Here is a 13,626-nt window from a genome sequence, read left to right as displayed (position 1 = left end):
CGGCTCCTATTGCTACATCTGAAGCGTCAGCTTCCACTATGAAAGGTTGATTCGCATCAGGATGAGTCAAGACTGGGGCAGTGGAGAAAGCTTCCTTCAAAGTCGAGAAGGCTTGATCAGCTTCTGGGGACCATACAAACTTTTCTTTCTTTCTTAGTAGCTTAGTGATTGGAGCCACTGTCTGGGAGAAATGATTTATGAACCTCCGGTAAAAATTTGCAAACCCCAGGAAACATTGTACATCATGAACAGTCTTTGGGGTGGGCCAATCAGATATGGCTTTTACTTTCTTTTCTGCCATCACCATACCTTGAGGGGTAAGAATAACCCCTAAAAACTCAACTGTGGTAACATGAAACTCACACTTGGTTAGTTTGCAATATAAATGGTGTTTTCGAAGGGCTGCAAGAATTTTCTTGACATGTTGGACATGTTCATTTTCATTGTCTGAGTAGATCAAAATGTCATCGATGTAGACTATGGCAAATATGTCGAGGTACTCTCTAAGAACGTCATTCAAGAAAAATTGAAATGCTGCTGGAGCATTACACAGACCAAAAGGCATGACGGTGTATTCAAAAAGGCCATATCTTGTCTTGAACGCTGTTCTCCATTCGTCACCCTCTCTCATTCTGACCAAATGATAAGCACCTCGAAGGTCAAGCTTCGTGTAGATTTTTGCTTTCTTTACTTGTTCCAATAAGACCGGAATTAGGGGCAAAGAATATTTATTCTTGATGGTGACTTTGTTCAAACCCCTATAGTCGATGCAAGTTCGAAGTTCTCCATTAGCTTTTGGAACAAAAATCAAAGGCGAAGCTGCAGGAGACTTAGAGGGGCGAATGAAGCCATTCTCCAAAAATTGATCTAGGTATTTTCGTAAATGTTGATTTTCATGTTCTGACAGGGCATATACACGACAGTTGGGAAGTATCGCACCTGGGGCTAGATCAATTTGACAGTCATAAGATCTATGAGGAGGTAGAGTCTCTGCTCCTTTCTCATCAAATACATCTTTATAAGATGAATACTGTTTGGGCAGCTGAATTTCTTTCTCTGCGGCAGTAGCTATGTAAGATTTGCAAACTTTTGGTACTTGAATCTTTTGGAGACATTGTCAGTTGCATAGCACCGATGAGAATGCGATTTTTCGTTCTGCCCAATTGATCTCCGGATTGTGATGAGTTAACCATGGCAAGCCAAGGATAATCCCATATTGGGGAGCATGGATCACGTCAAAGATGATTTTCTCTTTATGTTTCTTTCTTTAAATCTTATCTTCACAAATCATCGACAAGGTGATAGTCTGAAGAGTTACCGGACCTCCAGTCAAGAGTTTTCCATTGACTGCCTGGATGATTTCTGGGGTCTTCTTTTCAATACATGGTATCCCCCATGCACGAACCAATTGGACATCAACAAAATTCCCAGTAGCCCCAGAATCGACTAGAGCTTTTTTGAAATAGATCTTTTTCTTGACCTGAACTCTTATTTCCAGTTTAAGATGTCTAGATTGTGAAGGGTCCACGGTGACACCCAAGAGCAACCCTTCTCTGCATCTCGGGTGTTTTAGTTTTCCAACTCGACTGGTGCATTGGCTGCGACCTTCTGAACTGGACCTTGCTTGTTCTTTGGTTTGATTGGACAATCTTTGGCAAAATGACCTTTTCGTCCACAATAAAGACATTGTCCATTTTTTCTGCGGAGGTCCTTTTCATCTTTGGTCAAAGGTCTTCTGATGGTTCCAATTTCCATTGGTTCCGGCGTTCTTTCTTTCGGAGTTCTTGAGTGTCTGTTATCATGAACGCGCCATGAATATTTTTCAATCTTTTTGCACGTTCCTTTATTTTCTGCTAAACGATGATCAAGTCTCAAGACAAGATTTATTAATTCTTGACAGTCTGTAGGTTGTGGATCGATTTGCGCTAAGATATCTTTTAATTCCTCTTTGAGTCCCTTGTAAAACAAGACCGCTTGTTTTTCTTCAGGCCAGGATGTCTCGGCAACCAGCCGGTTAAAGTTGGCTAAATACGACACTAGGTCTTGATTTCCTTGGCCTAAATCTAATAATTCACGATCTGCTGACTGTGTTACAGTTCTACGATCAAAAACTCTCTCAAATTCACAAACAAAATTTCTCCAGTTATACAAGTGACTATTTTTACGCACAAGAGGAATTGCCCAAGTAGCTGCATCCCCAGACAGATATGATAACAAGAAAGCTACTTTAGACTGGGCATCGGGAAAAGTATTTGGTCTGCAGGTGAAGTGTAGTTCCACTTGAACCAGGAAAGATTGCACTTTCAAAGGGTCACCTGAGAAACTTTCTGGGGGAGGTAAAGGAATTGCAGAAGGAACATTTAGGGAAATCGGATTACTTCCAGAAGCCTGAGAAGAAGTACCTGGCCAAGACACACCTATGGGACCTTGTTCCTTCTTCTCTACCTTATCTTGCAACTGACTCATTCTCTCTGCTAAGCTAGTTGTCAATTCTTTGGATGATACCACCTCTGCTTGGAGCTGGGTGATAGCCTTGACTAACTCGTCTAGCGTGGCCATGCTGAGAACATACACAAGCCAGGAGGATAATAATTAGTGGGCTCACTATTCTGTCAGAGTCACCAGATCCTCGGGGTCTGTGCACGTTCCCAACACGTCCACCACTGAACAGCTCCAAGACTCTGATAGATAAATCACAGAGACTGAGAGAGTTCAAGAGGGGAAGAGGGGATTAGGAAGGGAACAGCTGGCAAAGAGACCTGTAGTAAGAAAAAGGTTAGAACACACAATATGAAAATTATATCTCCTGAAATCAATACTAGACTATGATTCTAAGCCTAGTCACTCTGAAAACATGAACAATCTAAGAGTTAAGTTTAAAATGACTAAGTTTCAAGATGGCCGGGTACCTGTAGGGGAATCAAGATGAATTAAATGAAAACTTTCTTATTCAAGTACTTTTCTTTACATGAGAATCAGAAAAAACATTCTGACAACATTTTAAACCAGTCATATAAATCCTGTTTTGAGAATGTATACTAGGACCATACAATATTGCATCTAGAAATTCTGGCCTTCAGTGTACTCATAAAATGTTTCAACACAAATTGCGCATATTGCAGATATATATATATATATATAGTAAACACCATAAAATGATTGTGCACCATGAATAACACAATATGGATTCAGGAAACAAATCACATAACTTGTCAACTCGAATATTACATAATAAATATCTTAGAATAGTAGCATACAATAAACAACATGAATTAAACTCGAGGAGAGAATTGTGCGTCTTGCCAATTCGAGTGTTACCATGTAAAATACCAAGAAATGGTAGCACGCAATGAATATCAAAGTCAAATCATCTTTAATCGAATCAAGCGTCTTGCCGATTCGTAAAACACAATTTTAAATGTCAAGGAATAACAGCTCACAATAAATAACAAGATCAAAGTACAATGAAACGAAACGCGCTTCTTTTGCCGATTCTTAAGCCACCATGTAAAATGTCAAGAAATGGTGGCGCGCAATGAACAACAAAGTTAAATGCTCATGAAACGAGTTGTGCGTTTTGCCAATTCGTAAAACATCATGTAAATGTCAAGAAATAATAGAGCGCAATGGACAACAATGTTTAAACAGCATAAAACGAATCGCGCGTTTTGCCGATTCTTAAGCCACCATGTAAATGTCAAGAAATATAATATACATATAATATTGTTTTTAAAATATTGTAGTATTTAATGTTGTTCACTTTAATATTATTGTATAAAATATAGGCCCATATTTATACTTTTTGACGCAAAACTGTACAAATGCAGTTTTGTGTCAAAAAGTATAGTGCCGTCTTGTATCATTCCAAAGTGCCCGCCGGGCGCCAAATTTATGGAATCCCGCAAGCCGGCGCAAAGAGTGGGCAAATGACGTTAGCTGGGTGGGGGTGGCCGTATGGGGGAAGGGGGTTTTGCACCAAAAAATTATGTTAGGCTGGTTATAGGCAAAAAAATGCCTCTAACCAGCCTAGCATTATTTCTTGTCGCAAAACCATCCATACAGCATGACTTCTGTCTTATAAAAGAGAGGAGTCATGCCCACTACCCCAATGGCCAGCACAGTGTTGCAAGGGTCCCCTGGGCATGGCCAGTGCACCCTGTGCCATGTAGGGGGGCCCATTTCAGGGCCCTCAATAGCACTTTTAAAAAAAAGCAAAAACTTACCCTACGTACCTGGGATGAGGTCCCCCATCCTCTGGAGTGGGTGGGGTGTTCCTGGGGCTTGGGGTGGGCACCTGTGGGCTCTTTCTATGGTGCTTGACCATGGAAATGGGTCCACATGTCCCTTAACGCCTGCCCTGACCCAGGCGTTAAATAATGGCGCTAAACAGACTTAGCACCATTATTGAGGCCCGCCTCCCTCACATGCACTATTTTTGAATGGGAGGATAAATAAGGCGCTAGGGCCTTAGAGCAATTTTTGGGACGGGAACGCGTACCTTGCATCTCATTGACGCAAGGTGGTTTCACACATTCAACAAATGACTTTAACTCCAATATTTTGGTGCTAGAAGAGTCTAGTTTCAAAATACAAATATGGAGTTAAGTTTGATCTGAATCAGTGTAAAAAAAATGTATGCTAATTCAGCGCAAACAGAGTATAAATACGGGCCACCGTTTTTTAAACAATTAAATTTATATTATTTAGTGTGTATTAATTTTTATTTTAGATCATTATTCACGTCATTGTTTTAAATGTTTTAAAATATAATTTGTAGCTTTTTATGGCTAACTAATGTTTTAATTATATTTCGTAATTTATAAATTAGTGGCAAGTTGTTGAGTTCATAAGGGTTGAGTTCAGACGCACCAGCACACAAGCACTCAACATACACCCACACACACATCAGCCACTGCTTTCACAGACACCCTCACCACCCCCACTGGCCCACACACAACATCAAGCATACCCACACGCACCATGACAACAGGCAGTGAGACACCCACCACACCTACCCTACCTGCAGACACCACTGCAACAAACACACTGACATCCACCACACTCACCATATCCGCAGACACCACCCCAACAGACACACAGACATCCACCATATCCACCATACCTGCAGATATCACCTCAACAGACACACAAACACCCACCACTACAAGCATACCTACAGACATCATCACAACAGACACACATACATTCACGACCCCCTCATCACCCAGCACCTACACCTCCCAGCCCCCTGTTCACACTCACACACGCAACAGACACCACCAAAACATAAGCATACCTCACACATGCACACACCTAAAACATAAGTACCGATACATCAGACAACCACTCCCTCAACCTCCAAATCTCCGACTCCTTCTGGTGACCGTCCTCGTGTTCTAAAGGATAGTTTCCTTTTTGAACTTGCTCTTTCCCCTGTTCCCTCCACCCCAGTCCCAAACCCAGGAGGCCCGACCCACATCCCACCTCATTCCTTCCACATCCAAGTCCTCCCTGTCACACCTAGCCCCCTATAAGCATCCATACCCCTACCCCTAAAAACAAAGCCCACCCCTCTTAAGAAACAGTCCACAACTCCCAAACCCACCCATCCCAAATCCAACCACCCAAGGATGATACCTGCAGTGCCGTCCTGCCCATTTGAGACCCCTTCCTGTGGAGGTTCCCTGGCAGTAATAGGAGTCAAGTCTGGGCACAGTACTGTGCACTGACTATCTGCTGGACTGGCCAATGGCCTTTGATCTTTTGCATATTCTGGATAATAAAACTAAACAGTTGTTTTGTTGGGTACACATTTGTCCTGCAATTTATTTTCTACCTTTATGTTGTTTCTGCGTAACTTTTGTTGTACGCCTACAGTTGTGTGTGTTTCACCTTGATTTCTGATCCATTTGCTGTTGTTTGCAATATTTGAGTTTGTGGGACGTGCTGGTGTTACCCAAGACAAAGATATATGTTGACTGTATGGATGTGTGGGTATTAATGCAATTGGAGTGTCATTGCATTGTGTTATGTTTGGTATGGTAAGTATTTAATCTTGTGTTGACCAAAGTCAGAAGGTATAGTGTTAGACTTGCCCCACTGATATAGATTGTACATTTGTCTTGTGTGTGAGGGCTTGAGCTTTGTTTTGTGGAGACATGGAGAGTGTTCAATTGTGCTAGCTTCCTTTGCATTTGACTGAGCATGTGTCCATTTTGCTGTGTGTACCTTGTTGCTACTTCATCTAAATATATGGCCCATGCTGTTGCTGTTGTATGTGCTTTCTTGACCTGCACTTCCACATTCTGCAGCTAGGCATGTCACTTGGCTCTAGTATTGTTTGTCCCTTAGATACATGAAGGGACAGTTCCTGTGCAAATGTTGTTTTAGAGGCGTGTGCAAAGTGATGTGTGTCCCAGTGCAGCATCCTTCCCAGAGTGCTCCTAAAGCCCCCATCCCTGCTGTGCAGGTATTGTTTGCATAGTGAGATTTGTATATATGTCTCGTTGATTGTTGTGCATCCCGTTGTTCTTCCATTGTGTTGCAATGTGGGTGATGTGTGGGTCCATTGCAGGGCTGTTTGATGAAAGTGGTGTTTGTGTTCAATGACACATTCATACATGTGTGCGTTGAATCTGATGGCAGTCCATGGCATGTGTGCAATGTGAGTGTGTAAGTTGTATTGGTAGATGTGATGTTGCTGTGTTGTGTGACACAGTGTTGTGTACACTTCACTGTCCCTGTGCCTAAATTGTGCAGACGTGTTTTTTTGTGTAGTGTTGCGGTGTAGTGTGAGTGAACTGCCCAAAGGGAGCGTTTTTTGGCTGTGAACGAGTCCTTCTTTGTGAATGGCCCCTACTGTGAACACAATGACAAGTGTACTTGGTGCTCATAGCGTGACACCCATATCATGTGGATGACAGTGCGACGATCTGTTGTTGAGCATAATGGCACAGGTAGGTGTGAGTACTTATGGTCGGTTGCGTCCATGATGGCATGGATTTTGAGCATCTTCGATGAGCAGCAGTGGCAGGACGTGTATGATGGGCTCCATGGCAGCAAAGGATGTGTAAAACAGCCTAAAGGTGAGTTGCTCCCTTCATACTCTCCATTTCACCCTGCTGGGATGTGGTAGTTGGACTACCACGGTCACATTGGCGGTGAGCAACCTTATAATGTGTCCGGCAGAAACACTGTCACTGCCGGCCTCATTGTGCTGCCTTGTGACCGCGGTGGTCTGTGCTGCCAGGAGATGCCAGCGGGACTTTGGTGGTCTTTGCTCCATAGTCCCACATGACTCGTAAAACAGTGGTCCAACCGCCAAGCCAATGGCAGTCGGACCACCACAGTCGCCATGGTGGTGCACGGAACGCCAAACTCGTAATGAGGCTGATTGTCTCTACCACGAAAGGCATTACCAAAGGTAAGTATCTTGTTCATGTATATTATCAGCATCATGGTGATTGTATTGGCCGAGTGATTAGTACTCTCGCTAACAAAAGTATGCCAAACCATGTACTTATTCCTACCTTAGAAAGCTATGAGGCCTCCAGTCCGATAATAGTGCTCCTGCATCTCTCCTCTCATAATCAGTCTTCATGTCCTTGCTCCTTCCTAATCTCTGGTCTCTTTATAACCTTCTCTCGAATGATTCTCTGTGGAGATGAGAGGGGGATTTGTTGGACAGTTTTTGGTATCTGCACTATACAGAATGAACAGTGCTTTAGTCAGAGATGCTTTCGAAAAGTAAGCAAACATATCTAACTTTGTCACCTTCTTGTTTCAACATCTGCAAGGTCCAGTGGCCTTGCAACGTTACTTACTACACATAGCTCTCTGAACAGCAGAATGGAAATATCCTTTCTACTGGTGTTTCTGTTATTTTTGATACAACTATTGTAAACCTACTGTTAAAATAATATGGCGATTTTGCGCAATCTGGCACGTATTCACAATGGGAAACTTAGATATGTGTGTGTGTGTAAAGTTATTCAAAATTGTAGATTTACTAGTCTCCACCCCCAGAAACCGGGGGTAGCGTCAAATTTATAAGTGTATAGTTATTACAGCTAAAAAAGGTAGCAGTAGAAAGTTTAGCACCACATAGATCAACCACTGATACTGAATCTCCCTCCCTTAGAAAATAATTGATGCAGGAACTTAAAAGTGAATATATATAAGTTGAATGGAATTATAATTTATATCACACACACCCACACACACACACACACATATATATATATATATATATATATATATATATATATATATATATATATATATATATATATATATATATATATATATATATAAAGTCTCAACAACAGCGCAGTGAAAAACAGTGTAGCAAAAAAAACGCTCACCTAGCAACCAGTTCACCAAACAAAGTTTATTTCTGACAACTCGTTTCAGTCAAAAAATGACATATACACAAACCGGTGTATATCCATGCAGAAACAACAACATAAACAACAGATTCTATCCCTGTAAAACAACCCAGGTGACAGTAAGCGCCATCTTGGAATTGAGTATAATACAGAATTGAACTATCCACGGATCGTTGCATGTATTAAGGAGAATGGAGTCAAAGTGGCTGTTGAGAAGTATTAAACAGAATAAAATAAAATAAAGCACCTAATTTCAAAACTTATACTCTCATTGTCTCAGAAGAAGGAAAAAAAGAAGAGAAAACTACAAAGATGTACAATGCTCAGTACATATTGTAGAAGTTTGTAATGTTCATAAATAGAAATAGTCTCCATAGAGGAAATGGGACAGTCTTACTGAGTGGAGAAATAAAGGTCTTTTACAATGGGAAGAATACAGTTTTTTGAAGAAAGAAATCCCCAGGCTACCTACCCTCACCTGCTCCCTAAGATCCACAAAAATAAATATAATCCCACGGGGAGACCCATCATGTCCTCAAAGGATGGTGCTTATAAGAATGTATCCAAATATGTGGATATGGTTCTCTGGGAGATTGTCAGTAATCTACTATCATATGTGCAGGATACAAAGGATTTTCTTGGTAAGATTTCCGGGATCCATTATGAAGAGGATTTCCTGCTGCTTACCCTGGACAAGCAGGCTTTACATACAATCATTGACCATGAATTGGGAATCTTTGCCTGCCATCATTTCCTACGAGCCAGACATAGCAGACTTTTTAACCACATTAACATGATCTTAGAGATGATGAAACACTGTCTTCAGAATAACATCTTTCTGATTAAAGGCACCCTCTATCGGCAGACACTTGGAACTGCGATGGGCACCTACTTTGGGCCCAGCTTTGCAGACCTTTTTTCCGGGGCTGGTGGGAAGAGCAGGTTTATATTGTGACAAGATCGTTTTATGGCTGAAGTTAATTCACAGCCTGTTTGTTATCTGGGAGGGATCTGAAACAGAAGTGGAGGAATTTGCATGGATTTTGAACAATAACAAATACAATCTAGAGTTTACATTGACAACAAGTAAGAAGAGTATAGAGTTCCTTGATGTCACAGTTGAGGTAGTCAATGCAGAACTACACACTTGTCTTTTTCGTAAACCAACTGTAGGCAATAGTCTGCTACATGCCCTTAGTGGGCATCCTGATGATTTGAAGTGGAGCATTCCTTTTGGTGAACTGCTAAAGGGCCTAAAGGAACTGTAGCACCAAGGATTCATATGAACCAGAACACCAATTGGGTACTTGACAAGGCTATTAAAAGGGGTTATGGTATAAATAGAGATGATATTCTGTTTACTAATACCCCAGACAAGAAAGAGGACCCTATGCAGAGAGTGATTTTCACTTTTAACAGCAGCTCCACCCAGGTGACGCAAATTGTGAGAAAACATTGGGGAATTTTAAAGATTGATGCTATAATTGGTCAGAAAATTGGGGTAAATCCTAACATCACATACCGTAAAATCAAATCCTTCTGTGACACCCTCATGCACAATGACATTACTTTAACGAAAGGGATCAATGAACATGGTTTAACAGTTTTTTTCCCTTGCGGCTGTTGTAAGGCTTGCAGACATAGCCAAATGAAAAAAGAATATATTACTGTGGGCTGGTACAAACAGTTACACAATTCCTTACATGCAGTACCCAATTTTTGATCTACATTTTAGAGTGCCCTTGCCCTATGAGATATGCTGCCAATACTATGGCCCGCATTATGACATTGGCGGTAAATCCCGCTTACCGCTGCGCTGACAGCCGCCAACTTACTGCCTTGCTGGCGAATATCCGTTCACCATATTCTGACACCCAATCCAACAGAATACAGCCACATACACAAATCCGCCAGCCCAAAGGTCAGTGATAAACTGGCGGTCCCAAAACCCACTCTGTTATTCCAACAGAGCAACGCCCATCAAATGATGACCCACAAATCACCACGGCGGACATTCAACGGCGGTACATACCGCCGCACTCAGAATGGACACCCACATACAAAACAACACCACATTGGCCTATACCAAAAACTCACACCTGACAACCATACACACACCACACCCACACCACTATAAAACACACACACACATTACCCACAACCCTTTACAAAGAACTATTGCCACCAGGAGACTGAGAAGAAGGGCACAGAGACAACTAGACACACACACCACATACACCCATACACCCCTCACTCACTCCACATCACACACCCCACCACATTACCCAACACACCCTCACCTACACACATCACAAAACAACCATGACACCACAAAGGCACCCCTGTTTCACTGAGGAGAAGTTAAGGGTCATTGTGGAGGAAATCGTCAGGGTAGAGCCACAGCTCTTTGGAGCACAGGTGCAGCAGATATCAATAGCAAGGAAGATGGAGTTATGGCGCAGAATCGTGGACAGGGTCAATGCCATGGGACAGCACCCAAGAACAAGGGGCGACATCAGGAAGAGGTGGAATGACCTACGGGGGAAGGTACATTCTATAGCAACAAGACAGCAGCTCGCCATACAGAGGACTGGCGGTGGACCCCACCTCCTACCCCACAAATCACAGCATGGGAGGAGTAGTTACTGGCAATACTGCAACCTGAGGGACTCTCCGGAGTTGGTGGAGGACTGGACACTGGTAACTCAGCTTTTAACAATTATCACCCCCCAAACCTGCATGCCATCACACACCATCAACCTCACTCTCATCACTCCACCACATCCCTCACACTCCACCAACACATCTCACTAATCCCAATGCCAGGTCCTGCATGCTGTACCAATGCATGGACACCCCTCCCAGCCCTGAATGGACACTCATCACTAAAGCATGCACAGCATAGGGAAACTAACAATACCACAATACACCAACACACACAAGCAAAATCTGGCAGGGTAACAACAACCATAGAGGATAATCTACAGACGTACAAATGTCATACACTTGAAGCATAATACATCATTTACATCCTCACAGGTACCCCATCCAATGTCACTGGATAGGAAGTACCACCACTATCCAGACCCCCAAAAGAAGAGGCCCACAGTGATGACAGTAACTCTGGACGTCATGATCTGGATGACCTACCTGGCCCATCAGGGACCACTGGACAGTCGGTCACCCAAGCCCATTCACAGACCACCACAGAGCCTCCCCCATCAGGAACCAACACCACAGCATCCACCCAGCGTACCCATGCATCTGCCCCAGGACACGTTATTCAGCAGTGTGCCCTCATGTACATGGACCCCAGGCCACACCTCGCCCACAAGACAATGAGGGACCTGGGGTCAGTGGCAGTGGCACACACCGTTCAGGGGACAGAGGCACAGGCCAAAAGGGAAACTGGGAGGACTGCTGTGCGCCAGGGCAGGAGCAGGAGCAGGGAACCGACTCTCCAGGAGGCACTCTCTGAGATCCTGGAAGCCTACTAACACTCCCAGGACACGATGGGCCAGATCCTAGACAACGTGCAGGAGAACAGGCAGCTGCAGGAGGGACAGTATCAGGGGATCAGGGAGGACTTGCAGGCCATCAACACCACCCTGATCTCCATAGCAGGGGTGCTGGCAGACATGGACAACATCATGAGGGAGGCAACAGCACACCACTGGGCCCCTGCCACTAGCCAGTCATCTGAACAGCCATCCATTTCCGCTGCTGCTAGTGGCCGGGAGGCCCCGCCACAGGACCAATAGGCCACCAGCACCCCTCCCCCTGCAGAATGTGAACCACCCCACAAACGTTCCCTGAGAACCAGAAATAAGGCAGAGACACTTGCCAAGACTACCACCAGGAAATGAGACTCTCCTGACTGTCCCCCTTGTGTCCCAATTAGTCACCTTGTCCACCTTGAACTGCCATTGCTCCTCTTCCTATGTCCCCATGGACAATGCACCTGTGCTACAAACAGACTGGAACAATACCCTAGATTTTCCTCCATCATCACCCCATTCCATTGCACTTTCCCCTCAATATTTTAGCACAATAATAAACAACCTTGGATAAAACTCGACTACTTGTACTTCATGTTTTACAAATTTGTATTGTTTGAAATAGCTACAACCATTCCAAATGAACTGTAAATAGTATGAGCATAGAGTTAATGACATGTTGCTGGCTGTTGTGATCACCTCAGGACAATGTTGTCATATCACCAACATCTGTAAAATGAATATCCATAGGTAACAGTAAGTAGGGGAAAGAAGTGTGTGCTGCCAGCATGCCAATGTCACACAGAATACACCAGTAGTCATAGAATTGTGAAGCTGCACTGTCTCACCTGTGTTTCATTGAAAGTACTGACATATCACCAATGTTATGTTGTCCACATCCTCATCCTTTGCCTCCTCATCCTCACTGTCCTCAGGATCCACTGCTGCCACGGGGCATCTCCAGTCTCCTCCTGCAGAAAAGGTACATGGCATCTGAGGGCCAGGTTGTGCAACATGCAGCATGCCACTACTGTCCGGCAGACCTTCTTGGTTGAGTTACACAGGGATCCACCTGTCAGATGGAGGCACCTGAACCTGGCCTTTAGGAGGCCAAAGGACCTCTCAATGATTCTTCTGGTTCACCCATGTGCCTCATTATAATGTTCTCTTGCCCTTGTCCTGGCATTCCTCACAGGGGTAAGCAGCCATTATAGGTTTGGGTAACCAGAGTCACCTGCAAACATTGAGGGACAACATTTAGCCACACATTATCCTATCAGGCCAACAGCATAGGCATACACCAACATATACTGGGTGGGAACCAAGGCTCACCTATTAGCCACACCCTGTGCCTCTGTAGTTGGGACATCACATTTGGGATGCTCCTATTCCTTAGGACAAAGGCATCATGCACCGACCCTGGATACTTGGCATTGACTGTCACGGTTTCGGGCGGGTCTGATCAGGACTTTGGTTGGGACACCCCTTGAGGTCACCGAATATCCTAAAGAGGTAGTACACTGGGGCAGAGGAGCAGCTAAAGGCATACACGGAAAGGACAGCTATGGATAGGCACAGGAAACAGGAAAGTAAAAGCAGAGCAACCCTTGTGTGAACAAACAGGAAACGGATTACCAGTGGACAAACACGCTGGGGTTGTACACAGAGTAAGGCGCAGAACCTCCCACAGTGACAGGGAATCTCAATGCCTCTGTGCAGTTTGCTCTTACAGATAGTCACCC

Source organism: Pleurodeles waltl, chromosome 9 (genome assembly GCF_031143425.1).
Source record: "Pleurodeles waltl isolate 20211129_DDA chromosome 9, aPleWal1.hap1.20221129, whole genome shotgun sequence".
NCBI classification, from domain to species: Eukaryota; Metazoa; Chordata; class Amphibia; order Caudata; family Salamandridae; genus Pleurodeles; species Pleurodeles waltl.
The sequence above is the reverse complement of the archived record's forward strand: the minus strand, read 5'-3'. Positions refer to the sequence as shown.